This window comes from Bidens hawaiensis, unplaced genomic scaffold, assembly GCF_021521415.1.
Source record: "Bidens hawaiensis isolate Kalapana, Puna unplaced genomic scaffold, B.hawaiensis_p1.1 tig00018131_1, whole genome shotgun sequence".
Lineage (NCBI taxonomy): Eukaryota > Viridiplantae > Streptophyta > Magnoliopsida > Asterales > Asteraceae > Bidens > Bidens hawaiensis.
In genome coordinates, this window is record NW_027492739.1 from 229,701 (window position 1) to 249,227 (window position 19,527).

General features: G+C 34.7%; 2 pseudogenes across 1 annotated transcript; both read right to left on the reverse strand.

The window, feature by feature from the left end:
* Positions 1 to 1,444: 1,444 nt before the first annotated feature.
* On the reverse strand, positions 1,445 to 2,755 carry LOC143555431 (putative inorganic phosphate transporter 1-9 pseudogene; annotated as a pseudogene). The gene is made up of 2 exons (XR_013139200.1): positions 1,989 to 2,755; positions 1,445 to 1,865 (listed from the first exon to the last, which is right to left on the reverse strand). The product of XR_013139200.1 is annotated as a putative inorganic phosphate transporter 1-9 pseudogene (transcript).
* Positions 2,756 to 17,388: 14,633 nt separating this feature from the next.
* Positions 17,389 to 18,945, reverse strand: LOC143555421 (alkane hydroxylase MAH1 pseudogene; annotated as a pseudogene).
* Between the last annotated feature and the right edge of the window lie 582 nt (positions 18,946 to 19,527).

Here is a 19,527-nt window from a genome sequence, read left to right on the forward strand (position 1 = left end):
ATAAAAACTTATGAGTCCACTAATAAATGTTCAACAACGTTTATTGACAACAACGTTGTAATTAATCAACATATTAGGTCGTTATGACTTAGGTTGTTGTTATCGGTTCATTATGACTCCTCCATGAGATAGATTTGTCTACTGACATAAGAATATATCCCGAAAATTACATTTTCTTATCTTTGAATATGACAAAGTTTAAAGTAATCTACCGGTTTGAATTCTCACTTCTTCTTTTAAATTAAGTCTTTCGTTTCTTTTAAAGATATCTTAGTACTCTTTTAGATGCTTCACATTAATCTAGATGTGTTGCAATTTTGAGTAATATCTAAACGGGTATAGACTTGAACTTATATAAGGCTTCTACTTAATGAAGCATAAGGAAATAATCTATGTGTTCCCATTATCCTCTAAAGTAGAGCAATACTGTTTATTACATGTGTAAGGAATATCTCTGAGATCTATAATATCAAAGTATGTGTGAAAATGCTTTGACTCATGTAACATATACTTGTCAGAAGAATGTCATCAATATAAGGACAAGTATGTTTTTAGTTGCTCCCACTCATTTTGAGGTAGGTACATTAATCCACTTGTTTTTGATGAAAATAATTGTATAAATATTTCATCATATTTTGATGTTTGCATTAACCCATATATGGATTTTATTGACTTATAAACTAAATGTTCTTTGACATTCAGTTTATAACTTTTAGGCTGTTTTATGAACATATAAATATGTAAGTCGATTGTTAGGAAAAGTTGTTTTAATGTTCATCTAATGTAGCTCTTAACTATTGTAAGCTACTAGAACAATAATGATCCTTAAAGAAATCTTTTGTAATATAGGTAAGAAAATTATTTGATAATTGGTTTATCCTTAAATATAACCTTTAATAATCAATCGTGCTTCTTACTGTCTTAACGTTTCGTACTGGAATTTAGTTTAGTTATGAACACTCTTAGGTGATTAAACCTCAAAATGTTAGCCTGATTTATGGAGTCAATTATGATTGATGCTAATGGTTTATAAGGGGTAGGATCATTAAACTTTCCAACATCCATTTCAACTTTAGTTAGGAAGGTTACATAATCATCAGTGTTAGTAGGTTTTAAAACCTAGATGGCCTCTTGAGTTGATTATTGGGTAATTTTAAAAGTCTCGGTTTTATGGATTAGCTCTTGGTTAGGTTGCTATCATTTTCAGGATTCTAAGTGTGTAAGAGTTGGTGCAGTATGGTGTACAAGAGGTGTAATTGGAGCTAAATTTGGAGTAAAATTTTATAACTCTCTTCCCCCCGGCTCTTGTACTTCTACTGCTCCCACTGACCTTAGAAACCTTTAGGAAATTTACATGCTTATGGTCAATATTTAAAGACCAATAGATTCTAATAGAGAAACAAGTTAACAATATAAATTGTAGTTTCTTTTGGTGAGGATTAGTTTATTTAGAAATCTGAATAAGCCCACTTTTAAGCAACAATGAAACTTTTGTAAGAAATCCAGGGATCGTTGCACATATTGCAACGAGTGCTTGGAATTTCGCTATTTGCAATGCATCTTTGTATATATTCATGTGGCTCTTCGGAGTCATGTGGCCTCCAAATACATGATATTGGAACATGTTGACACTGTAGAAGACGATATCGATGAGAAACCAATTTATGGATGCCGCGATGAGATCACGACCATGTCGTCTGAAAAATTCACGTGAGAAAAAAGGGTAGGTGTTTGAGAAAGATGTGCGAGTGTTGGGTGTGTTCATCATCTCTACATCTTCCTGGATTGTACTTAGTGGTACATTCATCACTTTCCCTATGTCTTTTGCTGCTTGTAATGTGTTTTTCTCTACCAATGCCGTGTACCTGTAGAAGCAGTATTTAAAGAAACCTTCATGTCAAAAATGATCTATATACATGTGACTGAAAAGTACTCTTGTGAGGCAGTTGTAAAAAGAGATACGTTTAGCAGCACCAAAAGAAAATTACCGTGCCGTTTCAGGCATCTTCATCCGCCAATAGTAAGTCATAGATGCTGGAATTGCACCAATCATGAGAATGAGTCGCCACGCCAAGTCCGCCTCTGGTGGGACCCGGGAAATGTTTGTTGATGGTGCAAGTTCGGATGGCCTCGTTAGCTTGAGCTCGTCAGCATTAGCTTCAAAAACGCTGAACACAATCATGGATATGAGCGAACTCAAAAGTATCCCGAACCCTTGCATGGAGAACACACCAGCAATAAACGCTCCTCGAGTCTGCTTATTGGCAAACTCCGCCATAATAGTGGCCGATAAAGGGTAATCGCCTCCAATTCGATCCCAAGCAAGAACCGAAAGAACCCAAGACTCACAAACACCATTGATGACAATTTAGAGAGTGATAATCCGCATCCAATAGACCCCACCACCATCATCACTAGAGAAACTCCATACACACGATGACGGCCCACACGATCACCAAGCTGGCCGAAAACCAGTTGACCAATCACGGCCCCCATTAACGCGACACCAATCATCGTAGAGGTAATGACGGTAGGAACCTCAAACCATTTTGTCTGGTCCCCGGTTCTATGTATCTCAGGATAATATATCCTTCCTATCATCCTCATGACGAAAGGGATGCAAAATAAATCGTAACTGTCTGTAAATAAACCCATACTTGCGATTATTATCGCTTTAAAGTGGTAATATTGTGTCTTGGCAACATCTAGAGCCGATAAAACTTTCAGTGCCATTTTAGTGTAATTTCTTGACTAGATAGTAAACATAAGATAGCAAGCATATATTGATATAAATAATATACATGTCAATGGAAACTGCCTGGGAGTTTCCTAGTCAAAATCTTGAGCCGATGCTAGGTAAGCCAATAAGACGTTTGATGATGTCAAGATCTTTGAGGTAACGTTTGGTATGTAGGAATGGAGGACGGAATGGAATGATCCATTTTGAGGGAATGGAAAATAGTGTGTTTGGTTGACTAAAGGAATGGAATGACCCATTACTTAGTCCATTCTATTCCCTCTAAAATACCTCAATTTTATTTCATACATTCCCCATGTTTTTTCATTCCATTCCCCCCTTCACCCTACATCACCTCCACCACCCTCCCAACACCACCACTACCCAACATCAGCACCCACCACCACCACCAACCGCAGCCGACACTGCCACCAGCCACCACCATCGTCGTCCACTGCCGCCCATCGCCGCCACCAACCACCTCCACCAACCATCGCCATCGGTGCCAGCCACCAAGCACCGCCAGCCACCTGCTGCATATATATCAACCATCGCCCCACCATCACACATGCCGCCCACCATCACCGCTGCCCACCACCGCCGCCACTGCCACCAATCACCACCATCGGCGTCCACCGCCGCCACCACACACCTCCACAAACCATCGCCATCAGTGCCAACCACCCACCACCTCCAGCCGCCGCCGCATCCATCAATCATCGCCCCAACATCACACACGCCGCCCACTTTCACCGCTGCCCACCACCTCCTCCACTGTTACCCGCCACCACCACCTCCACCGTTACCGCCACCACTCCCACCGCCACCACCACCACTCACTACCATTTTAATTTTATTTTTATATTTTTTTCATACCTACCAACAAAAGAAAGGGATGATTCATTACATTCCCATGAGGTAACCAAACATTTAATTGGAATGTATGTTCAATATATGTTCAAATAATAGTGATTATTCAGAGTTAGCAGAACAGTAGAAAATTTAAAGTTGCATAAAGTGAAGGTAGTGATTCTTATTTATGGTAATTGAAAGTAGGGTTGTTACTTTTACCCTTACCCGGAACCTGAAACCCAGCTCGAGAACCCGTACACGAACCCAAACCGAATAAATTTGGGTTGGTTCTTGAGAGAGAATTCTAGGTTTTGGGTCAACCCGAATCAACTTTTAGTTTTAAAATCATATATATTTTTAGGTTTTAAAGGCTAAGTCTTAACCTCTGACCAAATCGATTGTTTTTCCACATATTATCAATCGATTGTTTATTGTTTACTCCCTCCGTCACTCTACAAGTGTCATGGTTTGAAAAACACAAAATTTAAGAAAGTTTGAATGATTATATTTCTTGCTTAACAAATGACTATAATGCCCTTGACATATATAAAAAGACAAAATTTAAAAAAGTTTGAATGATTGCATTGTGTAGGGGTAAACTTGGAAATTAGTTAATAAATTTTAAAAGTGTACATTTGTAATGGGACAAACTAAAAAGGAAATGTGGACACTTTCAAAGGGACGGAGGGAGTATTAATGTTTCAGCTTATGACTAAAATCAACTATAATCCAACACCCTAATCACGGCATACTGAAGACGATTATGTTGGTATTGTTTATTATGGTTGAACTTTGTTAAATTTTACTCTTTTAGGATGTTTTATCGGTTTATTTTTATTTTCTTATCGGTTTATTTACATTACGAGAAAAGAATAATATGCTACATTTAAATTTAGCAATGTAGTTTTTTTCCTTATAATACTCGAAACCCGATTAACCCAATTCGAAAAAACCCGAAAAAACCCGAAAAAACCGTGAGAGATTTGGGTTGGCTTTCGTGTCTAGATTTAAAACTTTGAAACCCGAATAAACCCGACCCGAAAAACCCAAAACCTGAAGAACACCCCAAGTTGAAAGTATTGGATAAGGAGTGTTTAAATTTTGAATAATTATCCTAATGTTATTAGTTAATATTATGGAAAGTTGTTGAGATATTTAATTAATCGAGATATATAAATAAATGGTGAGCATCCTAATAGAACTTTTTGAAATTAATAACTTTGAGAATCATTTTTTGCCAAAAAAAAACCCTTTAAAAATATTAAAATATATATACCACTAAAAAGATAAATTTATAAAAAAGTAAAAAAACCAAATTTTTTATTTTTCATTCTGGTTTCATAAATAAAATAAATAAATAAAAAACCAAAATATACACATATGTATATTTTTAATTAATCTTGATTTACATACACATATGTAATTATCATTTATCTTAATTGTACACATATACGTGTATAAATAATAACATGTATAAATTAAAAAAATAAGAATTATATATATATATGTGTGTGTGTGTGTCACACCCCAACCTACGGCGGAAATGTCGGGGCGTGAACTGATTGTCACAGCTCTCAAGGTTACTATCATGAAACATTATAACTTTCAATATCTATTTAATAATTTCCATTAAAACAATTATTCATTACAATATCTCATAAACAAATAAAGCTTCAATCAAATATAAAATCATAAACAATATTGTCTCATTTAAATTTCTTCTAGCATAAATCCCTAAGTTGTAACATCCCCAAAATTTCGATCCAAATTTGACAACTTAGGAAAGTTGAGGGATCAAAAATAATCTCAAGACAAGTCATGGAAAAATAGTAAATAAGGAAATATAAGAAAAATAAGGGAATAAAAATATTTCTTAAGTTAAGTCTTCCCACATGAAGGAAATAAGTAAAAGGAAACTCTATCCCACATGGAAGGATGCAAGAAAGTGGAAGCATTTCACTTGGGTATAAATAAGGAAAATGTAATCCATCTCACATGGAAAGTGGTAAAGAAATGGAAGCTCTTTATAAGAGATAAAGTTTCCATAGTTATATTCTTTTATGCCAAGCATGCACCTAGTGGTCCTAACGGAGGATGCGTAGCACCCGACGCGCACGGCACGGGCTCGGGCGAAGATGAGGACGAGGACGATGACGAAGGCGAAGGCGATGGCGAAGGGCATTGGGCGCAATGTGGCGCTTTGATGACGCGCTTTGCACTTTAAGAGTCTCCTTAGTATTTTTGGATAACGAGATTTAGACCTAGACGTGACAAGCTATAAAAGACAATGGACCAAAAATGAAAAATGATATCCAGGGACCCATCGCGATACGCGATGAGTTCAAGAACACGGCCATCGCGTATCGCGATGGTCGGTTGTGACTCAGCAACACGTGTCACCTCCGTGTGACACGTGGCAGATGTGTCATCTCCGTGTGACACGTGTCAGGCCACGTGGCGATACGTGGCATGATCTCAGAAAGGTGGGCGTCGCGATACGCGACGCTGTTGAAGAAGGGGCCATCGCATATCGCGATGGGCCCATAAACCAGCTATAAAAGGGGAGCCTCACGGCTCATTTCCCTCACACCTCTCACACTCTCTCTCTAAAAAAATTACACTCTCTCTACCCCGTTTTACGTGACAAGCATCGTTTTGCGTGCCACCTACCGACAAATATCACCTCGTAAATCGTGTCAATACCCGAAGTTTCCTCGAAGTACGTGCCACCCAAATTAAACCGACATTCCGCCTCAAAGTACGTGCATGACCCGGTGACACCTGAATATCACCTCGGTTTGCGTGTCAGTCTCGTAGTACGTGCCAAGCTCCGAAGTTCTGACGGTTTAAGCTCAATACGCGATATAGAATAGAAGTGCTGCCCGTATAAAGTTAGAAATATCTAACTCCGAATACCCGTGCAAGGTAGGGGTTCTTCCTAAGTTATTATTTTATTATTATAAATGGCTTAGACCATAGTCGGAGGTATAGCCTGAACCTTGATTACAATTAAGTATTATATAACCTTTCTTAATCAAAGGTTATAGTCAAAATATAGTTTCTTCTTAATTAAGAAACGTAATCATGAACATACGAAGCGTATAATCAAAATAGTATTTCTTTATTATTAAGAAATATAATATTCAAAGAGTATAGTTAAATTAATGTTTCTTCTTGAAGAAGAAACTTAGTATAGACGTTTCTTCCTGAAAAAGAAACGTAGTATATAATTGGTAAATAAACAAGGGGACTAAAGGTCCAAATGCTTTATGTAAACAAATGTTTTTATCATGGTTAAAATCTATACAAAACAAACTAAAGGTCTGAAGCTAGATCATTGATCTAGTTATTTATACAAAAGGTTATTCTCGTACTATAGGTCCGAGGTAACAAGTCAAGAAGCAGAAAAAAGAAACAGGAATCAGTATCAGAAACTGATTATAAACAGAAAAGGTGAATACGCCCCAAACCTTTTACAAACTCTTTTAGAGTCCGAATGTTTGCATAGGATTTACTAATCCTTAAAATCTTGTGTTACAATAATAAGAAACGGACACTCTGATTAAGAGTATACATGTGTCTGGATCGATTCATACATGGTGACTCGACATTTCCTCGAGGCCTTTCATATCATCAACATGCCTCTGGAAGTCTATGGGACTGTTCAGAGAAATGATATTGTGTATATAATTAATTGTACAAGGTACTTAGGGTAATTTGATCCCAATTTAGTTGGGTGCCTAATGAGTAGTCACAAAGGTATTATTGTTGGTTTCACAAAGGTATTGAAAAGAATTTTTCAAAGAATCAGCGTCATTCACCAGCTGTGTGTTGACGTATTTTCTAACCATTTTACAGGAGAAAAGAAAGGTTAGAACAGACAAGCAAGAAGAAATAGAAGATTGGAGTTATAGTAATTAGATGCTATCTGGTGGCTCAGATATTTTATTTCAAAATATTATAAAGAGTTATGTTTTCTAAAGAAGTGTATTTGAAATATCAAACGGGTATTCAAACCCTAGTTTTCAATATAATAATATTTAATTAAAGACTTCCGCTAAAATAAAACCCGCAACTCTAATGTATTTACAAAACATGTACAACCTATTGGTCACACGCCTAGGCCCTAAGTCGGGGTGTGACATAAGTGATCTTCACACTTCAATTACTTCACATCATACGATGACCTATATATGCGTTGCAAAATAAAATAGTTTTCTCAAGACAAGGTTGAGTGAGCAGAACACCAGTTATATGTAAAAATAAGTAATGCAACAAGTCATATGAGAATAAAAAATTAAACAAATGAGCAGGTATAACTGAGATGTCGAGAATCACAAAGCTATAACAACTGGCGTATGATCATACTATTATGAGATTATGTTGGACCTCTCCGAATGTGGTTCACGTAAAGCATATAAGCACATAAACAAGAAAGGTATAAGTTGTTAACACATAAAACAATAGTTGTAGTTTTGTGTATAAGTATATATGAGAATACAATTTACGCATATGTCCCCAAAACGTGAGAAAACGAGTAAAAGAGGGGAATGTGGTACTCACCTGATCGGATGAACAAAATAAAAGTGATGATGTGTGAATGATGAACCCTTCGGGATACACCGGCAAGGATTCCTAGTTAAATAGGATAATATAAATTAGTTATAAATGATTTAACATAATTTAACATTATGAGTTATTAACAAATGAGATAATGCGTATAATAAATTTGAGATTTCAACGTTATTTGGGTTATGTTGTGATTAAAATGGTTATTGATTGATCGATTGAGCTCTACGGTTATGGTTATCATGAAATCATTACTATTAGTTTAAATAAATAAATATTTGTTGAAATGATTATATGATTATTTAAATAATATTTAATAAACTATAACGCAATTATAGATGTGTACATATATAAATATAATCCATAATATATTAAATAATTTAAGACAAACGTTAAAATATATATATTTATCGTACAATATATATCTTGGACTATTTAACGAAAATCTGGTTTTATAAATAAACTTAATACTTTTAAAATACAATTGTTACAATTTTTAAAGGATGGTATATATATATATATATATAAAATTAATATAAACAAAATTTTAAAGGTGTTTGACGACAAGGAAACTCCAAAAATGGTGTCTGGTTCAAATAAAATAACAGTGGTTTATTACTATTAAAATATACTTATAGTACCCCACGCGCACACACACGCACACATAAACGAGAGATTTTAACGAGATTGGCAAACAACAGACTCCAAGATGTCGGTTTTGATTAAAAAATGCTTATTTTATATTAAATATTGATTATAATACTCTACAAAATCTTTAAGTAAACAAAAACAAGAAAAAGAAAAGAACAGCAAATAAAAATGTGCGTCGAGGGTCTTGAACCCGAGACCTGGACGAGATGCAATGAATCAAAACGCACCCACACAGCCACCAGGCCAAGCAGCAATGATGTTTAAAACACGAAAACAAAACCTTTTATGTATAACCTCTCGAACCCAAATCAGTTGATAAAACCTTAAAACCTAGATCAATCAATCAGTGTTATATGCGATTGATTAAAGTTAGGGTTAACGAAATTGGGGTTAAGACGATCAAGATACATAATTCATTTACCAGATATGATGAGGATTTGATAGTAAGCGATGAACATAAGACCCGTCGCCCTAACACGATCCAGAATCCCTATCAGCCGGCCTGCAATGTAAAATTTAATTTAGGGTTAAGTTTGGCGATTTCGTGGAGAAGGTACAGAAGGAATTAATTTCTAGTTAACATAAATTGGTAAAACGGAGTTGTTACAATATATATATATATATATATATATATATATGTATAATTTTGCTAAACTGATATTTGTTTTTATTTTTTATGAAACTGGGATGAAAATTAAAATTTTTGGTTTTTTTTTACTTTTTTTTAATTTCTGCGTTATTTTTTGTTTTATTATTTTTTTATTTTTCTTAAAAAGTGTTTTTTTGTAATCCAAAATGGTTTTCAAAGTTCTCAATTTTAAAATGGTTCTCACATTATCCTAATCTTATATATATAAATATTAACAACTTATAGAAACAAAATGAAGCAAAGATTTCGGATTTTATGGAAGCATGGTAAATGACTTTTAACCAGATTAACTATTTTTTTAAATTATGGTGAAAATGGAATATCCTTGAAATATAATGAGGAGCATAATTAAATTACAAAAAATAAATAATAAAAATAATAAATATTTCTATTAAGTTACATTATAATTAAGGTCTGATATCTTAATGGATTTTTATAACATATTTTAATAATAAATCTTATAACAATAATGTTTTTTCAAAAAAATTGTGTTTAGCTTTATTATTTTGAATATAGACACTTTAATTATGTATAAACCAACATGTAACACTAACATAACCCCTAATTCGTTGTATTTGTGTAAAAATAAAATTAATAAGTTAATAGAATATTAAAATTATGTAAATAACTGATGAAAACGATATTCTATGTTTCAATATCATAAATGATTTTTGGAAAACGAAAATAGTGGAATGGAATTGAAGCAAATTTGTTGGTTTAAAATATTGAATGCTTTCAATTAAGTAATTTATCTTGTAAGGGCATTCTCAACTCATCCCCTATAATTATGTGAGGGGAATTTGTAAATTAATGGGTGCCTTTATGAGGGTAAATTATAGGACGTTGAGAGACAGAATGTATTGATTAAATTTGGTGAAACTTTGTTTGCCCCTATTTATTTTCTAATATTTGTTGAATTTGTTGTGAGTAGAGGAGAAAGAAACTGTAATGATAAATGTATAATAATATATTATTTTATTGAACATGAGAGAGAAATGTGATGTTTTTAGTGTAACTATAAACATAGTGATGGAGATGAGATGAGAGTGCTCTAAGACATATTAAATTAAATATATATAAATATATAAAAGAAGTATAAATCAAGTCATAAAATTTATATTTCTGAAAAATTTTAGTCAGAGTTATGAAACAATTTATTGAAAACTATATATTGATCTTCTTATTGCTAAATCTTTTATACTACACAAAAAAGTCATATAAACAAATGACAGATAATTCATATAGTAAATCCTTATACATATGGATTATAATTATTATATTCAACTTTAATGATTTAATGCTAAACACCAAGATATTATAATATGTATTTTCCATGTTTGCAATATTTATACAAAATGTTTGTAGATAATTAAGAAATTACATATTTTCCTGAGTTCAAATGCATATGAGAAAATTTTAAATCCAAATTTGAAACCAATCTTACATAAAAGAAATATGCACTGCTGCTCGATTCTCAGCTTAAAAACAATTTGTAGTTTACCATACAAATCCCGGTTTTATAATACCTGGTTCTATACCCGACTCGAACCCGACGCATAGGGTATGGCTTTTAGAGACAATACCCGGACCCGAACCCGAACCCGACCCCGACCCCGACCCCGACCCCGACCCCGACCCCGACCCTGACCCTGACCCTGGTATTATCAATACCCGATTTTCCAGTACCCGATCATACCTGAACCCGGTTCCATATCCGGAACTGGGTATTTGAAAAACCCGATTTGTGCACATCCAGCAACGCCTATTGTTTCCACCTATATTTCTAACAATCCCTCGAATATTGCTAACCTAAGTCACAACACAAGTTCTCACAGCCCAACAAATTAATAGCAACTAATCTCCTTTCACTTTAGCCAAACCGATTTCATCTTCTGTAAGGCCCCGTTACCGGTACCCTACTTAGGACGTTGGATTTACTCATAAACACAGTTCTAAATATCAGAGTTAATTAAGTCTTTCGCGGAATAGATAAAACATCAACACTCATTACAAAACATTCATAACTTGTCTTTAAAACATAACTTAAAACATGTCTTTTAGTGTAAGACCCCGATCCCGAGGACCTACTTTAGCGTCGGATTTACTCATCAACACAGTTCTACAAATAAGAGTTAATTAAAACTTTCGTGGAATATAAAACTTTAACCGTTTATTACAAAACATTTATTCTTTTCCTTAAAACCATAATATAAAATATCATATTTAAAACATCATTTCTTCCATCTTCAGATGCCAGCCGCTCAATCCTGCATGTATACTAAAAGTCAGCTACGCTGAGTGAGTTCTAGTTAATCAAGCAAATTACCATACAACCACCACATGCATTTATATACATGTCCGAAGACACCTAGCCATCTATCTATCCTGCTCACCTTACCACTTAACCACTTAAATACCCCTAACGACTTAGCCACTTTTTTACGAAAGCCCATGGAGGCTTGCCCTCCCACGCACTCACGTTATGCCACTTATTGACGAAGGCACATAAAGGCTTGTCCTCCCACGTACTCTCATCATGCCACTTTAATAACGAAGGCATACATAGGCTTACCCTACCACGTACAATCGTCATGCCACTAACACCCTTAGTAGACCCTTTACCACTTCTACCACACTTTATTCTACTTGTCTACAACACACTTCCTATTAGCCCATCATTTATACAATGAACAAGTCACATCATAGCATTTATACACACTAATAACCACTTAACAATCATGCTCCTTGGCGACGCGTGCAATATCCGAAGATCGTTCACGCGCCATCAAGAATTCATAAATAAATCGTATATCCTCTATAGCATATACTTACCACTTAAGGTAAGTGTATTCACACTTCACATCGAGTATGCACATAGCCCCGAAAACATAACAAGGAAATGGGGCTAGAAACTCACCTGAATTCGGTTACTTCTTCCGTTAATGGTTATTCCTTCTTGAGCTGTGCGCGGCTAACTGTTTATAAATGAAATATTAAATACCTCTCTAGTCATTCTCATTGCTACTTAATTACCCCTACGCGTCTAAGCCGGTTTTACATCATTGAATCTTTACCCGATTAGTTAATCGTTACATGATAACATTTAATGGCATCTTTCATAAATTATCAAAGCCCAAGGGCTATTATGTAATTATATCATTCTATCTCAAGTCCAGGGACCATTCTGTAATTCTGCCAAAGTCCACTTCGTTATCTGGTTCGTTAACGAAGGAGGCTCATTAGATAATTCTTAACGAATTAGCTCTTATAACAAATTGGTCGTCATAGCGAATTGGACCTTTATAACGAACTGAACTTCATAACGAACTGAACCTGAACCTTTAACGAATTGGGGGTTCATTCATCAGTTATCCTTTAATGAACTACTTAACAACTTGGGGTTAGTTCGTCATTTATTTCTTAACGAAAGGCTTAACGAACTGTTTCTGTTTCGTTATCTCCCCTTGACGAATGGCATAACGAATTACCTTCTAATTCGTTAAGTCTCCGTTAACAACTAGGTTTAGGTCATCTCATACATTCCCTTACCTCGTACACACATTCTCCTGCGCCGCATTTGCCGGAAAAACGGGATCTTGCCAGAAAAGCAAGATCTCGCTTATTTCACTACCATTTTCACTGTTTTTCGTCCTGTTCAATCAAGGTCTGAGCTAGGGTGATCCCTAAGCTCATATTTTGATCGGTTTATACCCGATTCCATCCGAATCTTTTGACTTTAACGGTTTAAGGTGTCGGCTCGTCGTTTCGCGACTAGATTTAACGGGTTTGGATCTCTACAATATCATACTATCATTACCTCGGGTCAAAAATCGATTCTTCTTCTATGTTTCGGCTAGAGAGAGAGAATTATGAGAGAGAGGTTAAGTGTGTGTTTTGGGTAGTGTATGGTATATGTGTAAATGAAAGGATTAATGGGTGATTATGGTTTATATATTATGGGTCATGGGCTTGAGCCCATGGTCCATCTTCCTCCCTCTCTAATCCAGATCCATTACCCATATTACTTAACCTAACACAAGTCCGACTCATAATAACCCCTACTTATTTTATTATTCTTCCACTAACCCGAGTAAAATTTCCCATTAATATTAAATAATATATAATATGATTTTAGAAATTTCGGGATGTTACAAGTCTCCCCCCCTAAAGAGGTTTTAAATGTCAAAACCCACCTTCTATAGTTTGTTTATCTAAACCGATAAACGACACACTATTAAATAAAGAAATTTCTTTTATTAATCTTATCAAAATCAGGATGTTACATCTTCACCATGCCCTATATGCATGGATTGTTTCCCATGCACTCCAATTCTCAACCCACCATCCATAGTGAGACACAAGCTACATCAGTTCCAAACACTACTGATCAAACATCAACTACTCGCAGCTCTCCTCCTTCCCTTGCCTCACCAATACCCCCACCATCCCTTGACACCTCTCAAACACCCCTGCCACCTCCAATTGTCACCTCTCCAATATCCCCACCACTCTCAATGTCAACTCACCCAATGACCACTCGTGCCAAATCAGGCATATTTAGACCACGTCATTGCGCCGACTTTTCACTTACACTAAACCTTTCTCTCCATCATGCCCTTTGCGCTTCTTCTGATCCTAAATCTTTCAAAACTACCTCTCCCGATGAGCAATGGGTGCTTGCGATGCAACGTGAAATCGATGTTCTTAATAGAAGTAACACGTGGAATCTTGTTCCTTACCCTCCTAATCGCTACATTATTGGTTCTAAATGGTTTTTTCGTACAAAATTTCATTCTGATGGCACTATTGAACATCATAAAGCACGTCTTGTGGCTCAAGGTTTCAGTCATATACTGGGTCTTGATTACTTCCACACATTTAGTCCCGTAGTTAAAGCTGCAACCGTTCATACAGTTTTTTTCCTTAGTTGTCATCAACCAATGGAAATTACATTAGTTAGATGTTAATAATGCCTTCCTTTGTTGGCATCTCACTGAAAGTGTATACATGGAACAACTGCCAGGGTTTGTTGACTCCAAATTTCCTTCTCATGTATGCAAATTAAATAAAACCTTATATGGGCTCAAACAAGCTTCTCGGGCTTGGTTGCATTGCTTTAGCACCTTCCTTACAATGGATTTACATGTAGTCGTGCTAACCCATATTTGTTTGTATTCAAACAAAATTCCTTTCTTGTGTATCTCTTAGTGTATGTTGATGATTTGATCTAGGGATGAACATTTTTGTCCCAAATACTCGTACACGTACATGTACCTGTACCGATATAGCTAATTCGATACGGGTAGTTGAATTTAGGTACATGTACAATCGGGTACACGTACGAATATGGTATGGGTACATTTCGTATTTTATACCTGTTTGGAGTATATAATGGTTTAATTGGGATTCTCCATATCTACTATTATAATAAATAAAAATAGTGGTTGAACCACATTAACCCTAATTGGCCTAATATTTTGTCAAGTGATGGCCTAATATTGGTCTAGTGTTGCTAGGACCTGGATCAACAGTTCCAACAACCACAGTCAATTAACTTTACTAGAAAAAAACTGATGTAAATAACGCCTACGGGACACTTGACTTTTTAGTTACAACCTACACAAAGTTGCATTCTTGGAAAGAGACCAGACCCATTGGCGATATATGATGTCACTCGCATATTTGGCAAGCGAACCTTCCTAGGTCCTACCACCTAAATATACAATTATGGACTGACATAAATTTGATTTCCGGTTCTACCCTCCCTCTTTATCAAAGCCTTGTATGGTTGGCCCCACCAGGATTTAAATAACTTAGCCGAATTAAAATAAAAGATCCGGAAACTATAACAAAATAAATAAGTTAATTTTAAGTATTTTTTTAAAATTTTTTAAATTAGTTTTGGCCTAGTTGTTTAAATAGATTATGTATAAAAAAACGTTGATTCCAATATATTTAAGATGATTAATATTCATACCTATTTTTTTAAAGAGTAAAGTGCCGAAAACGTCCTTAGGGTTTGGTCAATTATACGAATTTAGTCCAAAATATTTGATTTTTGCAACTGGCCCATTCACGTTTAACAAGTCTTGCCAATTTCATCCAATATGATAACTCCGTTTGTTTTTTAAACTTAAGTCATGGGCAATAATGTCCTTTTACATTTTTGTTTATAAAAAGTCAAAAACGAATTAAATAGCCCTTAAAATATAAAGTAAATAAATAACTCACTAAAAGAAAATTGTAAAAGCATTATTTTAACATCCTCTTTCTCAAACCTCCATTTCTGCAACTCCGGCCACCATTTCCTACATGTAACCACCATCTCTGCACATAAATGTGTTTAAAAAAATATGTATAATAAATTTTGCCTCTTAATTATGGGTATTGCCCGGTTATTAAATACACATATGTTTCATCTGGTTTGTCTATATTGATTACTAGCTTTTGAACCCATGTATTACACGGGATTTGTCATATAATAAAAATAAAAAGATCCATTATTTGAAAGAAATGAACAAAATTAAATGTAAAAATAAAATATATAGTACAAAAAATAAGAAGTCTAAAATCTCAAATTTACAAAATCGATTTTTTTATATACAATATTTGCATAAATTGTTTTGACCAATTACCTGTGGATCAATATGATGAATGAGATGAGAGATTAGAAAATTAGAATGAAAATTATAACTCATTTCTCAAAATTGTTTTGTCCCATGACCCATGGATTGTTAGGATAAATACGATGAAAAATTAGATAATTAGAAATGAAATTATAATCCATTTGTCAAAATTATCTTGACCCATGATCCATGGATTGTTAGGATAAATAAAATGAGAAATTAGATAATTAGAAATGAAATTATAACTCATTTGTCAAAATTATCTTGACTCATGACCCATGGATTGTTAGGATAAATAAGATGAGAAATTAGATAATTAGAAACGAAATTATAACTCATTTGTCAAAATTATCTTGACCCATAACCCATGAGTTGTTAGGATAAATAAGATGAGAAATTAGATAATTAGAAATGAAATTATCCACAATCACTATGGTCAATAACAAACTTGATCCTATCTAAATATAAATTTGAATTTTTAATTTGTAACAATTATTTTATATTATTATAATGATCCTTAATAAGGGACCAGTCGGAAAGAGTCCATTGAGAATTTATTGTGCTAAATGCTTATTCGTAATGGTTGCTAATTTGTAGCCGATTCGGATCTGGCTACAAAGCTTAAATAGCTTAAAGGACGGGTTAAAAAGTGGATAAGGAGAATGTAAAGACTAATGAGAAACTAGCAGAACAACGCAAATTAGTACACTCGGAATTGGAACAAAGGGCTTAAAGTAAGAAGGGGCATTGTTCCCCTTTACCCATAAAGAATGGTATTAATGTACATATAGATAACATATAATCAGTGTCTTAAAACTTTACTATATGTTACCGCCAAGTTTAGTATACATACGTATATTCATATTCTTTTTTAATTACATTAACACCTTATTGTTCTCACTTCAACACCTGGATTGCATTGATGATAGCAAGTAGTACCCAATATAATTATACGAATCTAGTATGCATGATCATTTTTCTTGACTTTATTTCACTTAAAGGTTAAAGTTTAAAATTTTTATCAATTACCCGTGTAATACACGAGCCTAAAACTAGTTAAGTATACATAGATATCTATAATCATAATTTTTTTCTTTAATTATAAGAACACCTTATTGTTCTCACTTAAAAACCTGGATTGCATTGATGATATAAATATGCATTAATGATATAAATACAATAGCAAGTAGTAAACAATATAATTATACGAACCCTAGTATGCATCGTGGTTATAAAATATTTAGTTCAAATAGCAAGCAGTATACAATAAAATTATTCCAAGCCGGTATTTAACTCAGTTTAGTTTAATCACTTCTTTTACTTAATCGGACCTTAAGACCATGCTTCATCATAAGTACCATTGAATCTGCTGGAACTACATGATGACCTTCCACTAACTGAGTGTGGTAATGGTAAATTATTGTGGTTGCCACTATCTTCATCTCGCACAACGCTATATTCTTACCTAAACAAGCTCTTGGTCCTGCGTTAAACGTAGGGAACTTGTATGATGGCTCATGTTTGACTCCTCCGGTGTTAGAAATCCACCTTTCAGGCTTAAAGTCCATACAATCTTCCCCCCATATCGATTTCATCCTTCCCATAGAATAGAAACAGAGAATAATGTTCGTGTTTTGATCAACTTTGTTGCCACTTGGAAGGATTTCTGGTTGTATTGGAGATTTGTTGTTTAAAGGGATTGGAGGATATAACCTTAAGGATTCACATAAAGCTCCATGCATGTAAACCATTTTGTCTAACTCTTTCATGTTCCATCTTTTACCTGCATTAACATCCAAATGTATATAGATCTCTTCTAGAATTTTATCTTGGACGATTGGGTTTCTCGCAAGCAGATAAAAGAACCAAGATAGAGCACTACCAATGGTATCTTTTCCTGCAGCCATCAGATTAAAAAAGATGTCTCTTAGAAATTTTGTGTGTTCCGTAGAGGCGCCGATTTGATCTTTAAGCTCTCTCACAATCGCTGTGAAAAATACGAATGTTTCGTCATGGTTCATGTTATTGTACTCCTTTTGTTTATTAGCCATGTTCTTGTATATGAATTCATCAAGGTTTCTCCATGCATCGCTCAACTTCTTCTCCTTCCCCACTCTAAGAGCTTGTTGCAATTTCCAAAGCCATGGGGGCGTAACATGTCTAAGCAGAATAGCTTCTTCAGCATCCATTAAGGCTTTCAAACACGGATTGTAAGGAAAATCAAGAGATAAGCTTTCTGGGTCACTATCAAATAGTAGTTTGCATACGTTGTCAAAAGTAAACCTTTGAAATATATCCTGCAAATCGATCTCAGTGCCACGTTCACAAATAGATTCAAGTATAGGCAGAAGCCCATTTAGCACTTTGTCCCAAGTTATTGTTTCCATCGTACTCTGAAATCTTGCGTTCTTAAGTACGTAAAAAATGACTTTGTGGTGGATCTCCCATGTCTTACCATCAGAATTCAGGATTCCATCGCCTAGGATATCAAAGATCTTACGAAATTTCTCACCTTTGGGATAGTTGCTGAAGTGTTTGCTTAGAATGTGATGGACGTCTAAAGGATCAGTGGTAAGCATTAAGTCCATCTTGCTTAACCAAGGGCCTTTGAACATGAATGTACCACGGCTTTGTATCATAACTTCTGTAACATAATCATTGAATCGATGAGCGTTTATAAGAATCCCTGGCATCATACCAACAATAGGCCAATTTGTAGGAATGACAGTTCTCTTTGTTTTATGTGTATATATGATCATTAAAGTCGAAACAAGAATGAAACATATAAAGAAAATGACAAAGTATACAAGTAAAGCCATGGGTATTTGTTTATGTTTATAATGGATGGGATGGTGATGTGTTCTTATTTTCAGCCTTTAAGTAAGCCACAAATTTTCCTAAAAAAAAGCTACAAATGTAATTCGGAGTACACTCAAGAATTGGCACGGGACCAACCACATGCAATATACTAGCATTCACTATGCCTAAAACAATTAAGCCCCCAAAATTAGGCACGCCTATTGATATTTTAAGAATTCTCCAAGCCCTTCATGTTCATACGACCGAGTCACGTTGATATTTTATGTTTCTTTTTATTTTTGTTTCAAATATATGTGTTGACTGAATTTAAATTTTATTTATGACTTGTATCACGTTGATTTTAAACCTATTGTATTGGCTCATCGAAAACCTGTTAATTCATTAATGTATATTCACTAATGAATTCGGTGGCGTATCTATCGAAAAAATGCAGAAACAATGCAAGCCAAAACAAAAAAAAAATTGTTTAGGAACCCCTCAACATAATATTAAAATTTTTCACTAAAAATGTAGTTTGCCAAGAAAGTTGAAGGATGGCGTGCGTGCTACTCCTCAACATATGCTAGATCTCCCACCGCCTACCGGTGATGTACAAGTTTCAACATATCAATCAATTAATCATA